At 40.3% G+C, this 22,178-nt stretch overlaps 1 long non-coding RNA gene across 1 annotated transcript; it reads left to right on the forward strand.

Annotated features, from left to right (window-relative positions):
- The first annotated feature begins 8,361 nt into the window (after window positions 1–8,361).
- LOC117500584 lies at window positions 8,362–21,390 on the forward strand. Its single transcript, XR_004557800.1, has 3 exons — window positions 8,362–8,372; window positions 14,384–14,388; window positions 21,285–21,390. It is a non-coding gene; the product is annotated as an uncharacterized LOC117500584 (long non-coding RNA).
- The last annotated feature ends 788 nt before the right edge of the window (window positions 21,391–22,178 follow it).

A 22,178-nucleotide genomic window follows, 5' to 3' on the forward strand; every position in this document is an offset into this window, starting at 1 on the left:
GCTAAACACCCCTATTTTGCTAAAACATTCTCCTCCTTTTTCCTCATAGAATTCAATATGGATACAATATTGCGGGAGCTTGGTCCCCATATGCATACATCATAAATGTTGGACCAATCAGATGAGTTTTTTTTTACTTTTGTTGATTTATCAATTGTCAAACTGAGTGAATTTGGTTACCCTAGGACCTTCCCCTCTAGCGCCACCATTAGGTCAAACATTTGAATTAGTGTATCTTTAAAAGATTTAATCTACACCAATGAAATCTAATGTTTTTTTTTGTTGTTTGTTTTAATGACAACAAAAACAGGTCACACAGTTACTGTGAATGCTGAAATGCACGCTAGCTCTGAAAACACAACTGCAGTTCCATAGTGACAACAAAAAAGAGGTCACAGTTAAAGTTAACCTCTTAACGCCCATCGTCGCATATATGCTACAATCTCTGACTCAATATGTCGCAAATTTGCAACATATCATCATTATTATTATAGCATTATAACATAAAGTCATTACCCAGAATACCCAATATTACTATCTAGTTTTTGTAAAAAAGTGAAATTAATAATCTCAACATTATTTACCATCTACTTAAAGGCAAAAAACACACACAAACATTTTTTTATATACAGCTATATAAATTCGGGAGGTTAAGGGGTTAAATGCAATGTTAGTTCTGAAAACACAAGCCACCACAGTGGCAAAACATAGTGCACTTAAACTCTGCCTTGAAACATTTGCACTTTCCACTGCATCCCTTTCTTGCCTCCACATTAGGGGAGTAGTTTCACAACAGGCCGTGGTAGATTCTGGTGATTACAAGAACTTCAGCTATGGTCTTGTATCCTTCCCATCTCTGCCACGTGTTGAATTAGCTGGACATTTCAGTATATCATCTCTATCTTCCTGACACAGAACACATTTATTCCAGTCTGCAGTCAGGCACTGTGTATCTGACATTCCAAGCTCAGTAGGGTCCACTAACTTGAATAGCTTGGCCATTATGTCACAATTCACTATGCTACTTAAAGAACAGTATATACTAGCTCATTGTACTATACTCATTGTTGAGTATTGAGAAAACTGCTCATACGTTCTTGTAGCAATCAAATCTGTGCCAACAAGTCTTACTGCAGAGAATAGTGGATGACCAAAAGCTGCTGTAGGTCAGACTATTTTAAGAGGTCCCTCTACTGGATGCATAGCAATTAATGAAACATGGAGAAGTAGGGTACTGTGTTGTACTCTCATTAGTCACAGCTCAAAACATGTATAATATCACCAATATTACATATTTTATTGGTTTTACAATTATTTAACTACCTGAATGCAAGCCATATATTGTTACATAGGTGCTAGCATGCTGTAATAGTACTACTGCATTTATCATCCTTGAATATGTAGGCGGTTGCCACCAAATCAAGAGCCTTGATGGTCTAGAGCAGGGGTGCCCAAGTTCAGTCCTCGAGATCTACTGTACGTTCCTGACACTCTTCGTTGCTCCCTGTTCCAACACACCTGAATCCAATGAAAGACTTGTTAGCAGGCTTTTAATGAGCCTTTCATTGGATTCAGGTCTGTTGGAGCAGGGATAGAAACCTAAGAGCGTCAGGAAGGTAGATCTCAAGGACCAAACATGGGCACCCCTGGTCTACAGCCTGGGCAACTGATAAAACAACAACCCATGGCAGCTATCTTGGAAAATGGCCACCCGCTGCGATGCGCCTATAGCCAAAAAAAAAGTTTTCTGGTTGGTATGCTCTAACTATGTGCCAAATTTCATGCTTTTATCATCAAAGTCACAAATCACCTCAAATATTGAGCATATCTGCTCCACTAAGTGAAATCCTGCAGCCACTTTATGGATTAATGCTATATTTTCTATTTTGGATCATTTGTTGCTCAAGTTTAATTTTCTACAGGTGACACAGTCTTTGTAATTGCTAATAAACGATCTACTTATTCTGTTTCTATATGTTCTTTTCCAGAGAACATGGCACAATGCATTACTGCCAAAGCTCAACACAATGAATATTTAGTGCCACAAATAGAAAAATTGTACCATTGTTGGGCTTTAAGTCAAAAATATTGGGCTCATTCTTGGCTTCCCACTTGGCTTTTCCAGTGCATGTGCGGGGGGGGTTACATGTTTGAAGAAAAAACAAATTTGTATTTGATAAATAATTTCTCGATTAAAGTAATTCTTGCACTTGCACCCATTATTTCAAGTGTTAAAAAAAAGCATGTGCTGATGTTTCGATATGGATGTTCGAATATAAACGGTCAACTCAGATTATAACTGGATCCATACAGGTCTGTGGAACAGCACCATGAGCAAACAGGCTGCCTGGACTGGAATATAAAAACACAATCAACTTGATATTGTAATTTTCCCAAAAGATCGTTTAACAGAAGTGTATTTTTCTGTTTTTTTTTTTTTTTTTTACTAGACCAGTGAAAACAATCAAGTGATGTTTGGGAGTTACAGCAGAATCCCTCCAGCCAAAACATTGAGATTCACGGGCTTTAACAAATGTTTAAATGTATTATACTCAAATTATTTCTTTAATACACTGTAAAAAAAAATTTTTGCTTTTAGTTCCTTTAACTTATTTTTTTGATTCAGGTCAACTACATTTTGCCAAAAAGTTGAGACAACTAGAAATGGTAAGTTTTGATCCATTCAACGAGTGAAATAGTACAATCAACTCAGAAATATGTGATTGGCCAACTTGTCCAATAAGTTGGCAGGTTTCACACATGCTCAGAACACTGCCCCTGCACAGTCCCCTTTGTCAACCTGCCTGCATCCACTCCATGCGTCCACTGCCGTAATCCAGCATTGCGAATTTTCTTTGCCTCATGGTGGATTAAAGGAGAGAATTTTATCTCTGCACTCTGCAGAACTACACCATCAACAAATGGAATCCTTTTGAACGCATAATACAACATACACATTGTGTTCTGCTACACTTCAGACCACTGACTCCATGGAGGCACCAGCAGTGATAAAAGGAGTGGATGTTGGCCTACTGATCATCACAGAGCAAAATGCGGAGATGACAGCCCAGAACATTGTGGATGTTGCAGTAATCCTGGAGAAGCGCATTGTTTTGCGTGAGTCCGAGATGTACCAAACGGCTTTGCGATGCTGATTGGACTACTTTACTGCGTCAACATTGATTATCCTAAGGGACTGAAGTACACCTTCGAGGTCATTCAGAAGGTAATCATGGACATTGGGGGAAGCACCTGCTCTGCTCGGGCTCATGGACTGCGCAACAAATTGCTTTAGCACATAGTGTAGAGATGTTCTGCCCTGTCATTTGTATTCTAACACTATTTGTTAATGTTTTCAGTGTCCTGTTTACATAATGACACACACGGATGTTCTGCACAACAAAGTAGCCACCTATTTCCACATTAGTTAAGCCATACCTGTTTCCAGTACATTTTCAAAGAATTACAAGGAATGTGAAAGAAAAGCTTTAGTTTTGTGCAAAGTTTTGTTTTATGCTGGAGTTACAGGCACACACACACAGCCTCAGTAACTGTACATGCAGACAGGGACCGTAATGAGCAGCAAGAGCAGTTGGCTGCCATTCATTCTCAATGGACGCTGGCATCGTAGGGCGCTGGGCGCCAAGGTGCTCTATAATGCCAGTGTCCATTTAGAATGAATGGCAGTCAAGTGCTCTTGCTGCTTGTGATGGTCCCTCTCTGTGTATCCCCAACCCACACACTGACACGTGGTAAGAGACAATCTGTCGTTTTGTTCTGTTTTTAGTTAATGATTTAAAAAGATGTTTTAAGAATAACTTGAAATGAATGTTTACTGAATAAATTGTTTCAGAAATTAATTGGTTTTACTTTATGCTCTACTTGGTAGCCTATTGTTTTCAAACAAAGTAGTTGAAGATGGCCTTTCTCAACACAGGATTTGTGTCAGATTCGAACCCTGACAGCTGCAGTTAAGAGTAAGCCTTTTATACATGCTTGTAAAAAAAAAAAAGAAAGAATCCCAAGTTGACTTAACTTAAATAATTTGTAACCTCGCTGCCTTAAAATTTTGATTAAGGCTAGCAAATTATTTCAGGTAATTTCAACTCACAAACTAAGTTGAAATTACTTGATATACCTTGTGAGCCTGATTTAAAAGAGAGTTGAGATTACTTGAGTATCGCTGCTGATGGAACATAAATATTGTTTATTTAACTAAAAAAAGAAAGTTCCCAGAACAAAGTAATAAGTCATGTGAACTTGGTCTTTAAAGTTGGAGACACTTAGTTGTGAGTTGAAATTACTTGATATAACTTGTTGGCCTGATTTAAAGTGAGTTGAGATTACTTGAGTATTGTTGTTGATGGAACAAAAATATTTGTTTATTTGACTAATAAAAGAGACTTCCCAGAACAAAGCAATAAGTCATGTGAACTTGGTCTTAAAGTTGGAGACACTAAGTTGTGAGTTCAAATTACCTAAAATAATTTGCGAGCCTTAATCAAATTTTAAGGCGCGAGGTTACAAATTATTTTAAGTTGAGTCAACTTGGAATTTTTACAGTGTAGGTTCCATGAATGCAGGAAGAAGCTAATTTGTCTCCGTGAATGAAAATGGGAATACGGCACAGTGCTTTCACATGGAAACTTCAGAAGGCTGCTACAAGATGACAAAAGTTCAGGATAAAAGTAGGAAAGAAATGAAAGGTAATCTGCGGACATGAAAATGTCAACAAAACAGGACAAAACCTTAGCAAAACGCCAACCCATCTAGTAGAAGCAACTGACAGAACACAGGTGTCTTTTTTTTTTTTTTTTTTGCACAGCGGGAGAACCACAACACCCATGAAGGAAAGCTAAAATTTCCCTCCGACATAAAAAGAGGCACACTGCTGCCTGTTGCTATGACAACAATGCCCCAGCATCTTCTAAACTAAGACATTGGCAGGAAAGATAAGAGTAGGCGATCAGGGCAATCCCCAGACAGCGGGGGATCCAATGAAAAGCCATACAGAGCGGTGAAAGTGAGCCGGATACCAGTGAAGAGAGCAGGACAAGAAATGATATAAAAGAACACAGACACACACATCCTCCATGTGGTCTGAGCTGAAAAAACTCCAAAGGCACATGAAAATTAAAGAAAACATTTACTGTTCAGCTTATTTACTTTAACATAAATCCACTACTCCCTTCATGCTTACCTGCCGTACATTACCGTTTTTTCCTTCCCCCCTCAATATATAAGTTGCAAAAAATTATTCATGGCATCTCTCCAAAAATGCATCACAAAGAGGAAAAAAACACAAGTTTCCCAGGTCTATAAGTCGCGAATTTAAATCAGTTGGCACAAACACCACATTATCAAGCAGAAGGTAATGAGTTAATTACATTGTATGAGGCACACACATAACTGTGCATGTAGTTCTCTGTGTTACACCGATAGAATACAGCATAATTATTTACAGGTTTACTAAAATCATATAATTTCTTTTCAGCCAAAGGACTACTGAACCGGCAAAATGTGATCAAAGCTGGATTTTGCTTTCCTGAGACACTAACCTCTCTACATACTATACATACAAACAAAACAAGACCACCAGAGTGTATGCCTCTGGCAGTGGTGCTCATAAGTCAGGAAATACATAAATCACACATTTGTCCCTTTTGTGGTTTTGCCCCATAACTCAGTGTATTTAATTGCATATTCCAGCCAATCTTGTTTACTAAATTTTGTGAAAGTAAAGTTTCGGGCAGCCATGATGCAATTTATGCTTAGCCACAGGCAAAAACAATACTGTCTTTGGTGAAGGGGAACAAATTTACACAGGAGCACATCTGAAAAGGATTTCCAAACAGAACATGATAAACGATACAAAAATAAACTGGCTGAGCTGAAAAAAAGTCTTCAGTTTAAATCGTGTTTCTCTAAATAAAAGCATCACTCACTATTTGACAGTTAACCTGCTGAGGCATCAGGCAGCAACACCAAGCAAAATGACTAATGACTTTCAGGCACAGCACTGATCTAACAATCTTACTTGTGCAGAAACACAAGCACACATCTTCAACCGCTTATCCAGGATTGGGTTGCAGGACAACAGTTCCAGCAGGGTACCCCAAACTTCCCTTTCCCCGGCCACATTAACCACCTGACTGGTGGATCCAGAGGTGTTCCCAAGCCAGTGTGGATATATAATCTCTCCACCTAGTCCTGGTTCTTCCCTGGGGTCTCCTCACAACTGGATGTGCCTGGAACACCTCCCTAGGGAGGCCCCAGGAGGCATCCTTACCATATGCCCGAACCACCTCAAATAGCTCCTCTGAACGTGAAGGAGCAGTGACTCTACTCCGAGCACCTCAAGAATAACTGAGCTTGTCACCCTATCTGTAAGGGAGACACCAGCCACCCTCCTGAGAAACCCATTTCAGCCACTTGTACCCGCAATCTAGTTTTTTCAGTCAAGACCCAACCCTCATGACCATGATGATAGGTGAGAGTAGGAACGAAGATCGAGAGCTTTGCCTTTTGGCTCAACAGTACGGTAGAGGGGCCAATCTCACACTCTATTGACCCCTCACTCGTGAACAAGACCCCAAGGTACTTGAACACCTTTACTTGAAGCAAGACCTTATTCCCTTCCCAGAGTAGGCAATTCATCGGTTTCCATCTGAGAACCATGACCTCAGATTTGAGGTGCTAATCCTCATCCCAGCTGCTTCACACTTAGCTGCGAACTGACCCAGTGACAAGGACACTTATTCATGCACAAAGTCCACAGATTTTAAATATTTGACTTACCTTCATTAGAACAGACTCACTGAGCTTTTCCCTGTTGACAATCTTTATGGCAACCTTCTGACATGTGACACAGTGGATGCCCAGCTTCACAAGACCTGCAACACATAAAATACACATCAGGTCATTTACAAATGAGCTAGTGTGGTTGGCACATGGGAGTGGTTGAAACAGGAGACCTTCTCTGATGTGCACAAAAAAAAGAAGTGACGGTAGCAGGAGGAAGCAGCAAAATAAACATGGATCTGAAATAATCACAGTAGAGGATTGAAACTGTCCGTAAGGGCAATGGTCAATGTTGGGTGACAGAAGAATTCAGCTTCCACAATATTCTCATTGTGAAATGTTCTTGTTGCTATATTTATCTGACAGAGGCATTTCAATATAGCAGTTCTATGACACAACATACACACTCATGCACTTACACACCCTACGATTACTGGCTTACTGGCTACTACTGTTCCTCTCCTTCCCATCCCCTGTCTGTTTGTTACTCCTCCTCCCCCTGAGTGAGGAGTTGTACAGTCTGGTGGCCTGATGGTCAAAGGAGTTTTTCAGTTTGTTGGTCCTGCACTTGGGAAGGAGCAGTCTGTGGCTATACAAGCATAAAGTACCAGTAAAAAGTTTGGACACGCTTTCAAAATGGAATGGGTTCGTGGGTGGTCTTGATACCTGGCTCATATAAGCAGTTTGTGACACAGCATGGAGGAATGGAAAATCTACAGGTTCGGGGGTCCAAAACCAGGAAACCACTGCTCTACAATCCAAGTCAAACTTAAGCATTAAATCACTGGTTTGTAATTTATGTGCATTGAAGCTACAGCTCTTCTTGTCGTGAGGGTCATAAATGACCCTTGAACATAGTATAATATTGATTTTATGCCTTTGAGGTTTGAAGAAACTTGCAGGGAAGATGCAGCTTTTGTAAAATCTTAAAAATTCTCTCCAAATTACTTTATCCTCATTGTGTTATAAGATGAAAAAAGTGGCAATCAATCAGCCTTCCTTATCACCGAAAATACTTGATTTCCCTCTAAAGCTCCCAGGTGTTTTTCTCATTGTGTTACTGAGTCGACAGTGTCACCGGCACCATCACAGAAATGTCAACGTGCAACAGCTTTATATATTACAGCCACAATGACTCTTATCCATGTCTATCAAAGCTCTGACACCAGGGACTGTGTTCTACTTTGAAGTGAAGGTCCACAGACGGGAGTGGAAATACCAGCGCGCATATGCGCCTCTTTATTACCTCGCGGTGCATACATGTTTGGCAGGAGACAAGTACGCCGCTGTTTGAAAGTTGATTTCCCTGTGGGTTCTCTGAAACAAGCAGCATCATAAGCAGCCGAGGTGTTTGAGTCAATACGGCAGCCTGGGGACTGTTTTATGTCTCCAGTTAGATGTGAAATGGCATCCTGGGTGACGTGCACTACATGTCCTTGATCTTGCTCACAAGGCAGCTTGAGGAGCACTTACCACAGTATACAGTCAAGCAAAGAAAGGCTTGCAGAGACACTACTCTTTGTATTGTACCTGTAACTTTAGCGGTAATTCCTGCCACTAGTCTATGGGCAGTTTTGTTTTGCACATCTGGAAATTAACATCCTTCAACCCTATCCATGAAATCTCAGCAGTAACCAGATCTTGACCCTGATTGGTGTACTTCAGGACATGAATGCTGTTATTTTAAAGCAATTTCTACATAGATTTGACTTTTCATTTGGGGTTACCAGCTTGTTGAAAATCGAATTTTCACTTGTTGCGGACTGAAGTGGTCACATTTGCTGATAAGAATAAACCCAAAAGGAATGGACTTTACAAATGGTGATCCCCCCCACCACCACCACCACCAACTGGGATTTCTGTAATTGTGTTTTCTGGTACTTCATTTCTGTTAAATCATGTAAGCGGTCTAAAGCCAACTGCAAAAACACACAAAAAAAAAAAAAAAAAAAAAACAGAGATCTTTAAATAGCAGAATTCTCACTGACTCTTGCATACAAGCAGTTTTAGCTTTGGTGGTCATAAGGCCAAGGGTTTAGGAATAAAAGAAACAGACAAACAAGGTAATTTCAAGCTACATGTATCTTCAATCACAACTGCCTCTAATTTCCATAAAGCATATGTTGATAACTTTTTGTTCTATGCAACAATACTAGACCTGTCCAGCAGGTGGTAGACAGTCAAGTCAACTCTGGGAGTTTGCTCTGCTTCTACACTTCTCAGCAACCACAACACCACAGACCAGCACACCGGTTCATCCCCACCTCTTCAAAGTAACTACCTATCTATCGGCCATATGCAGGTGAAGCAGTGGCTTTCCCTAAAGGCTTTTTCAGTCACTCGAGTTCTCAGCTTTCAGGCACCTATGTACGCGATCATGCACATTTTCAGTAGACTTTAAAGAGGTTTTGACATTGAAGATGCCAATGATGAAGAATTTTAGGTGTTATTTTGTCAAATTCCTCCTGCAAGCATGTCTTGAGGTGTGCAACAGCATGGGGTTGTCATTACTGCATGTTTTGTTTCAAAATCAACCCACTCTGTTGGGGAAAGTATGAACTGCAGGTGGACTAGTCCATTAACCACACCCTCTTGCTTTTGGAATGTGTGCAGAATGTGCTTTTGCATTGTCTTGGTGAAAAATGCATGGGTGTCACTGGAAAAGATGTTGTCTTGAAGGTAGAACATGTTGCTCTCCAAAAATCTCAATCGCCCGTTGGTAATCGTGCTGTTATTGAAGAGGACATGCAGGAAGAAATCCACACCCTGGAGCATCAAGTCATAAGCTTTTTTCTTCAAAGGACATCCACATTAACAATAGTGACATTGCAGACTGCCATTCATTACACAGTACAATCACCAGTGTAAAACACTGAGTGGGACCATATGTTCACTGTAGGGTGTTAATTTAACACTGGTAATTTTACTGTGTACTAAGAAAGTCAATAAGTCTAAACGTCATTATTATTCGGTTTGCGAAAAGGAAGTTCAAAAACAATTTACTTTGACACACGTAAGTGCATGTACGAGGTATCTAAAAAACTAACCGGCAGTTTTATAAAAAAAAAAAACTATATGGATTTGAATGACATGCGATTACACCAATCATGCTTGAACCCTCGTGCGCATGCGTGAGTTTTTTCACGCGTGTCGGTGATGTAATTTCCCTGTGGGCAGGCTTTGAGTGAGCACTGGTCCCGCCCTCTCGGCTGAATTCCTTTGTTTCACATGCTGCTCGAGACGGTGCGCATTGCTTTATCAAACTTTTTTTCAGGATCTATGAGGGATATCTGAGTGGACACTATTCGAGAAATTCAGCTGGTTTTTGGTGAAAAGTTTAACAGCTGATGAGAGATTACGGGGTGTTTCTGTTCCTTTAAGGACTTCCCACGGAGCGTGACATCGCGCAGCGCTCCCAGGTGATGTCGTCTGGCTGTTTCGCGCTGAAATCATCCTAATTTAAGGCTCTGTTGACCCAGGACGTCGTGAGAGAACAGAGAAGAATCAGAAGAGGCCGGCATGAGGAGTTTATGTGGACATTCCACTGTTAAAGGTCATTTTGTAATGAAAGAATGTGCGCGCAAATTCGCAGAATCGTTTCCGTGACGACGCTGCGAATCTGTTGTCCGTTAAGGTTTCCAACAGAGGTGTTTTTCCTGTCGCGACCCCCCGCGGTCGGGTGCGGCCTGACATGTGACTGCCCGCACGTTCTTTCCATTACAAAATGACCTTTAACAGTGGAATGTCCGCATAAACTCCTCATGCTGACTTCTTCTGAAAGTTCTCTGTTCTCTGACGACTTACTGGGTGAACAGAGCCTGAAATGTGGAAGTTTTCAACTTGAAACAGCGAGACGACGCCGCCTCAGAGCGCAGATCGCCGTCAGGCGCCGTGGGCCGTCCTTACGGCGACACTACCAGACCAAAATCTCTCATCAGCCATTAAAATTTTCAATGAAAACCAGCTGAATTTATCGAATGGTGTCCACTCAGTTGTGCCTTACAGTTTTGAAAAAAATTTATCAAACAAAGCAGCAGTCTCTGAGCCATTCCTAAACAATGAAAAAAAAAAAACGACGAGAGGGTGGGCCACTCCTCTCAAAGACTGCCCACAGGTGAATGACGTAACCCACAGGCATGAAAAAACTCTCGCATGCCCACGAGGGTTCAAGCATGTCTGATGTAATCACACATGATTCAAATCCATATGGTGTTTGAAAAAAATAATAAGGTCAGATACTTTTCTAATAGACCTCGTAAACAAACATTTGACAAATCCAATATCAATATGTTTATAACATTATTTGACAAATATACAAATGATGTGAAATACAACCCCAGTTCCAATGAAGTTGGGACACTGTGTAAAATGCTCTTTTCCTCCCAACTGCGTCAGATTATGGCTATATTTGCCATGTCAAACATGCTTCCGACAAATTCTTGCTATGTGTGACAGGGCATAAGACTGCAGCAACAGACACTTCATTTCAAAGTCTTCGTGTTCCCACCTTTAAAGATACAGATAAAATCCTTCTTTCTCCACGACTCTGGCATCAAGTAGTTTTTGAAGTGCATTTCTCATACTGTGCTCATCTATATTTCCCACTTTTAATGCGAGGCATGTACAAAACACTTCCACTTCTCCCTCAAAAATCTTATCTGTGGGAAAACTGTACAACTAATAAACACCACGAGTGGTTATGATGGATCCTCCCAAAACACACACTGCTCCTCTAAATATTCTATCTGCTGCACTTGTTGCAACCTCTGCTCAGGTAGTTTGGGAGAGGTACGTGGTAACTTTTGAGCTACAACCCCAATTCCAGTGAAGTTGGGACGCTGTGTAAAATGTAAATAAAAACAGAATACAATGATTTTCAAATCCTCTTCAACCTATATTCAATGGAATACACCACAAAGACAAGATATTTAATGTTCAAACTGATAAATTTTATTATTTTTGAGCAAATATTTACTCATTTTGAAATGGATGCCTGCAACACGTTTCAGAAAAGCTGGGACAGTGGTATGTTTACCACTGTGTTACAACAGCTTTCCTTCTAACAACACTCAATAAGCATTTGGGAACTGAGGACACTCATGATTGGGTATAAAAGGAGCATCCACAAAAGGATCAGCCATTCACAAGCAAAGATGGGGTGAGGATCAGCACTTTGTGAACAACTGCAAGAAAAAATAGTCCAACTGTTTAAGAACAATGTTTCTCAATGTTCAATTGCAAGGAATTTAGGGATTCCATCATCTACAGTCCGTAATATAATCAGAAAATTCAGAGAATCTGGAGAACTTTCTACTATTATGTATAATATTTGCTCATTTTAAAATGGATGCCTGCAACACGTTTCAAAAAGCTGGGACAGTGGTATGTTTACCACTGTGTTACATGACATTTCCTTCTAACAACACTTAATAAGCATTTGGGAACTGAAGACACTAATTGTTGAAGCTTTGTAGGTGGAATTCTTTCCCATTCTTGCTTGATGTATGACTTCAGTTGTTCAACAGCTCAGGGTCTCCGTTGTCGTATTTTGTGCTTCATAAAGCGCCACACAATTTCAATGGGCAACAGGTCTGGACCTTAGGCAGGCCAGTCTAGTACCCAAACTCTTTTACTATGAAGCCATGCTATTGTAACATGTGCAAAATGTGGCTTGGCATTGTCTTGCTGAAATAAGCAGGGATGTCCCTGACAAAGGAGAGAAACCAGGAAAAAGACATGCTGTGGAGGGGAGCAGAGATCAATCACTAATGATTAAATGCAGAGTGGTGCATACAGAGCAAAAAGAAAGAAACAGTGCATCATGGGAACCCCCCAGCAGTCTACGTCTATAGCAGCATAAGGGATGGTTCAGGGTCACCTGATCCAGCCCTAACTATAAGCTTTAGCAAAAAGGAAAGTTTTAAGCCTAATCTTAAAAGTAGAGAGGGTGTCTGTCTCCCTGATCTGAATTGGGAGCTGGTTCCACAGGAGAGGAGCCTGAAAGCTGAAGGCTCTGCCTCCCATTCTACTCTTACAAACCCTAGGAACTACAAGTAAGCCTGCAGTCTGAGAGCGAAGCGCTCTATTGGGGTGATATGGTACTACGAGGTCCCTAAGATAAGATGGGACCTGATTATTCAAAACCTTATAAGTAAGAAGAAGAATTTTAAATTCTATTCTAGAATTAACAGGAAGCCAATGAAGAGAGGCCAATATGGGTGAGATATGCTCTCTCCTTCTAGTCCCCGTCAGTACTCTAGCTGCAGCATTTGAATTAACTGAAGGCTTTTTAGGGAACTTTTAGGACAACCTGATAATAATGAATTACAATAGCCCAGCCTAGAGGAAAAAATGCATGAATTAGTTTTTCAGCATCACTCTGAGACAAGACCTTTCTGATTTTAGAGATATTGCGTAAATGCAAAAAAGCAGTCCTACATATTTGTTTAATATGCGCTTTGAATGACATATCCTGATCAAAAATGACTCCAAGATTTCTCACAGTATTACTAGAGGTCAGGGTAATGCCATCCAGAGTAAGGATCTGGTTAGACACCATGTTTCTAAGATTTGTGGGGCCAAGTACAATAACTTCAGTTTTATCTGAGTTTAAAAGCAGGAAATTAGAGGTCATCCATGTCTTTATGTCTGTAAGACAATCCTGCAGTTTAGCTAATTGGTGTGTGTCCTCTGGCTTCATGGATAGATAAAGCTGGGTATCATCTGCGTAACAATGAAAATTTAAGCAATACCGTCTAATAATACTGCCTAAGGGAAGCATATATAAAGTGAATAAAATTGGTCCTAGCACAGAACCTTGTGGAACTCCATAATTAACTTTAGTCTGTGAAGAATTCCCCATTTACATGAACAAATTGTAATCTATTAGACAAATATGATTCAAACCACCGCAGCGCAGTGCCTTTAATACCTATGGCATGCTCTAATCTCTGTAATAAAATTTTATGGTCAACAGTATCAAAAGCAGCACTGAGGTCTAACAGAACAAGCACAGAGATGAGTCCACTGTCCGAGGCCATAAGAAGATCATTTGTAACCTTCACTAATGCTGTTTCTGTACTATGATGAATTCTAAAACCTGACTGAAACTCTTCAAATAGACCATTCCGCTGCAGATGATCAGTTAGCTGTTTTACAACTACCCTTTCAAGAATTTTTGAGAGAAAAGGAAGGTTGGAGATTGGCCTATAATTAGCTAAGATAGCTGGGTCAAGTGATGGCTTTTTAAGTAATGGTTTAATTACTGCCACCTTAAAAGCCTGTGGTACATAGCCAACTAACAAAGATAGATTGATCATATTTAAGATCGAAGCATTAAATAATGGTAGGGCTTCCTTGAGCAGCCTGGTAGGAATGGGGTCTAATAAACATGTTGATGGTTTGGATGAAGTAACTAATGAAAATAACTCAGACAGAACAATCGGAGAGAAAGAGTCTAACCAAATACCGGCATCACTGAAAGCAGTCAAAGATAACGATACGTCTTTGGGATGGTTATGAGTAATTTTTTCTCTAATAGTTAAAATTTTGTTAGCAAAGAAAGTCATGAAGTCATTACTAGTTAAAGTTAATGGAATACTCAGCTCAATAGAGCTCTGACTCTTTGTCAGCCTGGCTACAGTGCTGAAAAGAAACCTGGGGTTGTTCTTATTTTCTTCAATTAGTGATGAGTAGAAAGATGTCCTAGCTTTACGGAGGGCTTTTTTATAGAGCAACAGACTCTTTTCCAGGCTAAGTGAAGATCTTCTAAATTAGTGAGACGCCATTTCCTCTCCAACTTACGGGTTATCTGCTTTAAGCTACGAGTTTGTGAGTTATACCACGGAGTCAGACACTTCTGATTTAAAGCTCTCTTTTTCAGAGGAGCTACAGCATCCAAAGTTGTCTTCAATGAGGATGTAAAACTATTGACGAGATACTCTATCTCCCTTACAGAGTTTAGGTAGCTACTCTGCACTGTGTTGTTATATGGCATTAGAGAACATAAAGAAGGAATCATATCCTTAAACCTAGTTACAGCGCTTTCTGAAAGACTTCTAGTGTAATGAAACTTATTCCCTACTGCTGGGTAGTCCATCAGAGTAAATGTAAATGTTATTAAGAAATGATCAGACAGAAGGGAGTTTTCAGGGAATACTGTTAAGTGTTCTATTTCCATACCATAAGTCAGAACAAGATCTAAGATAGGATTAAAGTGGTGGGTGGACTCATTTACTTTTTGAGCAAAGCCAATAGAGTCTAATAATAGATTAAATGCAGTGTTGAGGCTGTCATTCTCAGCATCTGTGTGGATGTTAAAATCGCCCACTATAATTATCTTATCTGAGCTAAGCACTAAGTCAGACAAAAGGTCTGAAAATTCACAGAGAAACTCACAGTAACGACCAGGTGGACGATAGATAATAACAAATAAAACTGTTTTTTGGGACTTCCAATTGGATGGACAAGACTAAGAGACAAGCTTTCAAATGAATTAAAGCTCTGTCTGGGTTTTTGATTAATTAATAAGCTGGAATGGAAGATTGCTGCTAATCCTCCTCCCCGGCCCGTGCTACGAGCATTCTGACAGTTAGTGTGACTCGGGGTGTTGACTCATTTAAACTAACATATTCATCCTGCTGTAACCAGGTTTCTGTTAGGCAGAATAAATCAATATGTGATCAATTATTATATCATTTACCAACAGGGACTTAGAAGAGAGAGACCTAATGTTTAATAGACCACATTTAACTGTTTTAGTCTGTGGTGCAGTTGAAGGTGCTATATTATTTTTTCTTTTTGAATTTTTATGCTTAAATAGATTTTTGCTGGTTATTGGTAGTCTGGGAGCAGGCACCGTCTCTACGGGGATGGGGTAATGAGGGGATGGCAGGGGGAGAAGCTGCAGAGAGGTGTGTAAGACTACAACTCTGCTTCCTGGTCCCAACCCTGGATAGTCACGGTTTGGAGGATTTAAGAAAATTGGCCAGATTTCTAGAAATGAGAGCTGCTCCATCCAAAGTGGGATGGATGCCGTCTCTCCTAACAAGACCAGGTTTTCCCCAGAAGCTTTGCCAATTATCTATGAAGCCCACCTCATTTTTTGGACACCACTCAGACAGCCAGCAATTCAAGGAGAACATGCGGCTAAACATGTCACTCCCGGTCCGATTGGGGAGGGGCCCAGAGAAAACTACAGAGTCCGACATTGTTTTTGCAAAGTTACACACCGATTTAATGTTAATTTTAGTGACCTCCGATTGGCGTAACCGGGTGTCATTACTGCCGACGTGAATTACAATCTTACCAAATTTACGCTTAGCCTTAGCCAGCAGTTTCAAATTTCCTTCAATGTCGCCTGCTCTGGCCCCCGGAAGACAATTGACTATGGTTGCTGGTGTCGCTAACTTCACATTTCTCAAAACAGAGTCGCCAATAACCAGAGTTTGATCCTCGGCGGGTGTCGTCGAGTGGGGAAAAACGGTTAGAGATGTGAACGGGTTGGCGGTGTACACGGGGCTTCTGTTTAGGGCTACGCTTCCTCCTCACAGTCACCCAGTCGGCCTGCTTTCCCGGCTGCTCGGGATCTGCCAGGGGGGAACTAACGGCGGCTAAGCTACCTTGGTCCGCACCGACTACAGGGGCCTGGCTAACTGTAGAATTTTCCACGGTGCGGAGCCGAGCCTCCAATTCGCCCAGCCTGGCCTCCAAAGCTACAAATAAGCTACACTTATTACAAGTACCGTTACTGCTAAAGGAGGCCGAGGAATAACTAAACATTTCACACCCAGAGCAGAAAAGTGCGGGAGAGACAGGAGAAGCTGCCATGCTAAATCGGCTAAGAGCTAGTAGCTACGCTAAGCTAGCGGATTCCTAAAAACACGCAAAGTGAATAATGTGTAAATAATTTAGAGGTGATTCAGCAGGAGTGCTTTAGTTAAGGCACGTAAAGATTACACTGGGAAACAAATCGTAATCTAGATAACTAGATCAATCTAACTGCGCAGATTAAACAGCTAACAGATACAGAAAAACACCGCTGTGCTCCGGAACAGGAAGTGATACAATACCGCAGTGAGAGCCAACCACCAGTAGAGGCAAGCCAGCAAGTAAATGACAGAATCTGTATGGTTTTCATTTTTCAAAATGGGCATTGAAGGCAGCTTTAGTTTTACTTTTATTTACAGCAGGAAAAACTGTGCAGATTTATAATGTAAATACTGAAAACCTAATTATTTATTACGGCAGTACTTAATCCTGACCAGTAGGGGGTGAGCAAGACTGATATCTCCCAGGATGGCTCCTTGATTTGCATCATGAATTAAATTTTTGTTTTAGCTCGTCATTAATTTGTTTTCAGGTCAGTAACGTGTACGACATTGCAAAATGTGTTTTATGTTACAATGCAACATGTATTTAATCAAAATTGGAACTGAATCGGATTGTTTTTCTGATTTACAGTTGTTTATTTGAGCTTTACAGTTTATTGAATAATGTGATTGCAAATGGGCATGATGATAAATTGTGTTGGTGTTTGTTAATTAGCAATAGTTGACAAAAGTGTCAATGTAAAATGATTTTTGAATGTTTTTTTTTTTTGCAGTGATTTTTTATGCAAGCTTTTCGTCCCTCTGTCTGTGCTCAGCACAGTCCTATTACTGCCAGTCACTTGAAATTCACAGGGAACACAGGGAACATTCTTGGAACACAGGCAGGAAATGTGAAGCACTTTCTCAGAAAAGAAAAAGCTCTGTTCAAATTCAGTGAAAGGAAATCGCTGAGTCATGTTTTCTTGTGTCAACACCAAAGTCTGAACCCAGGAGGCCAAACCAGGATCTTTTTTACCTCTGCCAAGGATGTTATGTTTTCGGTCGCATCCGTTTTTTTGTTGGGTGGTTGGTTGGTTTGTTAGCAGGATAACTCAAAAAATCCTCAACGGATTTCAATGAAATTTTTACCAGGGGTGTATCTTGGACTAACTTCTAACTTCATGAAGGCTGAAGAAAAATTAAGTTACGACACAATAATAATTTTACATTTGTTTCTCCTCATTGAATGAACTTATTAGAAAATTTAAAAAAAAACGTGTAGTTCATGCAGTTTGTCTTTATAAATACATTTGCTGAAGATCTAAGGGTTTAACCACTGAATCTGAAACATGATGGTAGATGCATGAATACGTGGAATAAGTCTCGTTGCCAAAGGGTATTCCATGTGACGTCAGGGACCCTATGGCCTTGGCGGAGGTTTGCGCTCTCTGAGTGCTTCTAGTTTTTATTATTATTATTATTATTATTGTTATTATTACTGTTAGTATTCTTATTCTTATTATTTTTAACACTTGTCAAGTCAGGCTGAGGTTTTGGGCTGTATCTGTATGGATCCTAGGAGAGGTGAAGCCCTCTGCAAGTGCTGATATTTTGGGCTTTTTGAAAGACTAATTTGGCAACATGTTAGAGGAGTATTATTAATGGCAGATTTTTAACCTACTGCACAGAGATGACAGTTAGCAGGACCTTGAAGTAATAATTTAAGTTCAGAGGCAACAAACAGTCAAAGATAAACATTTTATTTAGAAACAGGAATGGGAATCGTTAATATTTTAACAGTACTACTGCTCGTAGCGATACTGCTTATGGTCTGCCACTTCAACAGTATTCTTCAGTTTGCTTTGAGAACAAGTGTTCTCCCACAACAGGGCTTTTAAATTGTTTTTGCGTTTCTTGTTCGTGTTTTGCATGTTTGTTGTACTTTATTTGATCTCTGTTATTGTTTGAATGGCCTAAGCGGTGGGTCACCTCTATGAGTCTGGTCTGCTTGAGGTTTCTTCCTCAAATAAGTACTGAGAGAGTTTTTCCTCACCACTGTGACCAATGTGCTCGTCAGGGGTGTTGGCAAGATAGCTTGCCAAGTTCCTTGGCGTGACTTATGTTGTGATTTGGTACCGTATAAATAAATAAAATTGTGGAGTCAAGGTAAAATACTTCTTAGGGCACCTTAAAACCAACCAAAGGACGTTCACTGAGGTAATTCCAATTCATCGTTTGTTCCGTTAATCACTGTTCTATCCTGACTGTGTGCACCACCTGAATGTCTAACACTGATTATAAAGGGAAACAAGCAAAGCAAAAAATTATGGGTGTCAGAATAATGTGTGAAATAAGATAAATTACTTACAGCACCTATAACACGCCAAATTTTTAACTCTCAATTAATCGTATGTTGATCCGTGTTGTTCTGAAGTTGGTTTTACAATCTCAAGATGATCCACAGGCCCGGACATCACCGACAGCTTGATCCTCCATCACAAAACTTGCACCCGCTCGGTGCAGTCGGAGCGCCAAGCACAATTAAGTCAGTGCTGACACCATTAACACAAGCAGCCGGTCGTTAGAAGATGAAATAACTGCAGTCAGGGATGAGAGGGCTGGACAACCTCTGAAGAGCTGAAAAACACAATCTGCTTCACTTCAAATGGAAAAAGATTCCAGCACCAATTACAGCATCACATGGTCGAGTGGCACATGTGTGTGTGTGTGTGTGTGTTACATGCACATTTCCAAATACTTTTTTCTACTCTTCCTCAATGACTGCTTCTTCGGGATCCAACTGGTGGATTTTGATTTCAAAAATCTGTCAATCTGTTTCTGCTTTTGAAGCTGTGAAAAATGTATCTATATATTAAAAGCCAAGTGGCCTCTGTGTACGTGTGTGTGCGTGTGTGTATGGCTTTGAACAAGGAGAACTGGGGAGAGCTGATGTTTGCAGTTTTGTATGATTATGTATTTTGGGTCAAGGATGAACGCCACAAAAACGTAAAGTTGATAGGACTAATATCTTTGGAGAAATTAGGGATTATTAGCTAACAACAGTGAAGGAATGGACATTAACCAATTATATTATAGACTCACATGCCATTCCAGCAGGGGGCAGTAAATCATCTATATACAGGGTTGGGTAGGATTACTTTGAAATGTAATCCCAAAGTAATCAGATTACAAGTAATCCAAATGTATGTACATACATACATGTAATCCACATGTATTTTTTCAAAGTAATCCTACCCAACCTTGTCTATATATTAAAAGCCAAGTGGCCTCTGTGTATGTGCGTGTGTTTAACTTCAATCACGGACAAACTGGGGAGAGTTGACATTTACTGTTTGATATGCTTATGTATTTTGGGTCAAGGATGAACGCTGCCAAAACGGAATGTTGATAGGACTAATATTTTTGGAGAAATTTGGGATATTACCTAACAACAGTGAATAATGGATGTTGACAATTACATTCTAGACTCATACACCATTCCAAATCATTATAGATTCTTTATTACCACCCTTGAAAAATGTCAGCTACTTATTTTCTAAACACTACCCAATCTAAAACCCAGGGATTCCCATGGGCAATGCACTAGTTTATTAATAAATTAACATTCAATGTATTCCCTCTGCTGGTAACAATGTAGAATGAGGGAGTGAGTTTGTCCATCCTACCCAGACTGTGTGGACAATAATTAAAAAAAACAAAAAAAAAACTGATGATCTTGTAGCACACCAAATTAAAAGAGGACATAATGAGGATGTGTGGGCTTTAATTAGTGGTGGGCTTTGATGGACCAGATAAATCGCAAAAGTAACTTTGTTTTGTCATACTCCACAGGTGTGCCTGCTACGTGCTGGATGGTTAGTGGACACCAGAAGGATGATGGAAAATGGGGGACAACTGTTTAACTTACATATATTTTGGCTAAATAATGTTGCCCTAAATCTTTATTTCTGCCACAAGATGATGGATTAACTCTGTTTTCAGGATCATAAGAAAGCTTCCCTCATTGGCCAACCTTCCCAAAACATCCCTTCTCCAACCACCCTCACCCTCCTTCTGTCCACATTAAGCAGAATGAAAGGCAGTTGGAGCCTTTATAAAGTGTGAACATCTCTTTACATGGGAAAAACCCAAACATTTGTGGACTGTAGTTCGACCATGTTCTTGGTCAGAGACATTTTTAGTCATTAAATGCAGTTTTTAAACATATTGCTGCGACTTTCCATCTTGGTGTGGGAAGGGACCTTCAACAGCTATGTGGTGAGTAGTGAGTACTCTTGTCTCTTTATAAACACAGGAAGGAGTAAACAGTTTCACAGGGTGGGACTCACATGCACTAAATGTGCATGTGTGACCAAACACGAGACACAAAAAAGCTCAGAGCACAGAGGGAGTGTTCCTCCATTGTCAGCACAGGACACTATTAAATCACAAAATACTCTAAATCATTTCACAACTTAGCACTAGTATGATAAAAGTTGTTTTTACTAAAATAACAAAGATCGTTGACAATAAAACATCTGTATGATCAACTGAAGACAACTGCAAATTAAAATAAAAGTTGTTTTTACTAAAATATCCAAGATTGTTGACAATAAAACAAGCAAATTAGCTTTCTTACATTCGGGAGAGGCAGCACAGTGGCTCAATGGTTAGCACTAGTGAGTGTTCAACTGAGGCCTCGTGAAGTCTTTTTAGTTTTGTTTCTGAGCCCCCTAGATGGCTGTGTCTATGAAGAAAAGGATTGTAAGGAAACTAATGTGCCTTGCTTGCGTGGCCATCTCAATAATGGACTGTGTTTTTGATGTTATTCTGGTTTTCTGTTTTTTCAGCTTTGTAAACCTTTGTAAAATCCTTGTAACTGTTAGAATAGCCTAAGCAGTGGGTCACCCTTCTGACTCTGGTATGCTTGAGGTTTCTTTCTAGGTTAGATCTTACTCATGTGAAGTGCAGTTTTGTTTGGAGTTGGCACTATATAAATGAAATAAATTGAATTGACTTGGGCTTTGAGCTATCTTGGGGAGGTGATGGTCTAGTTGTTAAGCGTTGGGCTTGAGACCAGAGGATCCTCGGTTCAAATCCCAGCCTGACCGGAAAATCACTAAGAGGCCTTGGGCAAGGTCCTTAAACCCCTAGTTGCTCCCGGTGTACAAGGTCTGTCCAAAAAGTAACGGACCTTTTATTTTTTTCAAAAACTATATGGATTTGAATCATGTGTGATTGCATCAGCCAAGCTTGAACCTTCGTGGGCATGCGTGAGTTTTTCACGCCTGTCGGTTGTGTCATTCGCCTGTGGGCAGGCTTTGACGTGAGCACTGGTCCACCCCATCATCTGATTTTATTGTCAGGAAAATGGCAGAGCGACTGCCGCTTTGCTCCATGAATTTTTTTTCAGAAGCTGTTAGAGACAGCCAGTTGGAAACCATTCGAAAGATTCAGATGGCTTTCGGTGAAGATTCTGTCGGCATCACACGGATTAAGGAGTGTTAAAACCTTTTAAAGACGGCCCACAGCAGCGGAGGGTGCGCGGCGCACCAAGCGGCGATCGAC

This window comes from Thalassophryne amazonica, chromosome 2 (assembly GCF_902500255.1).
Source record: "Thalassophryne amazonica chromosome 2, fThaAma1.1, whole genome shotgun sequence".
In the NCBI taxonomy this organism is placed as follows: domain Eukaryota; kingdom Metazoa; phylum Chordata; class Actinopteri; order Batrachoidiformes; family Batrachoididae; genus Thalassophryne; species Thalassophryne amazonica.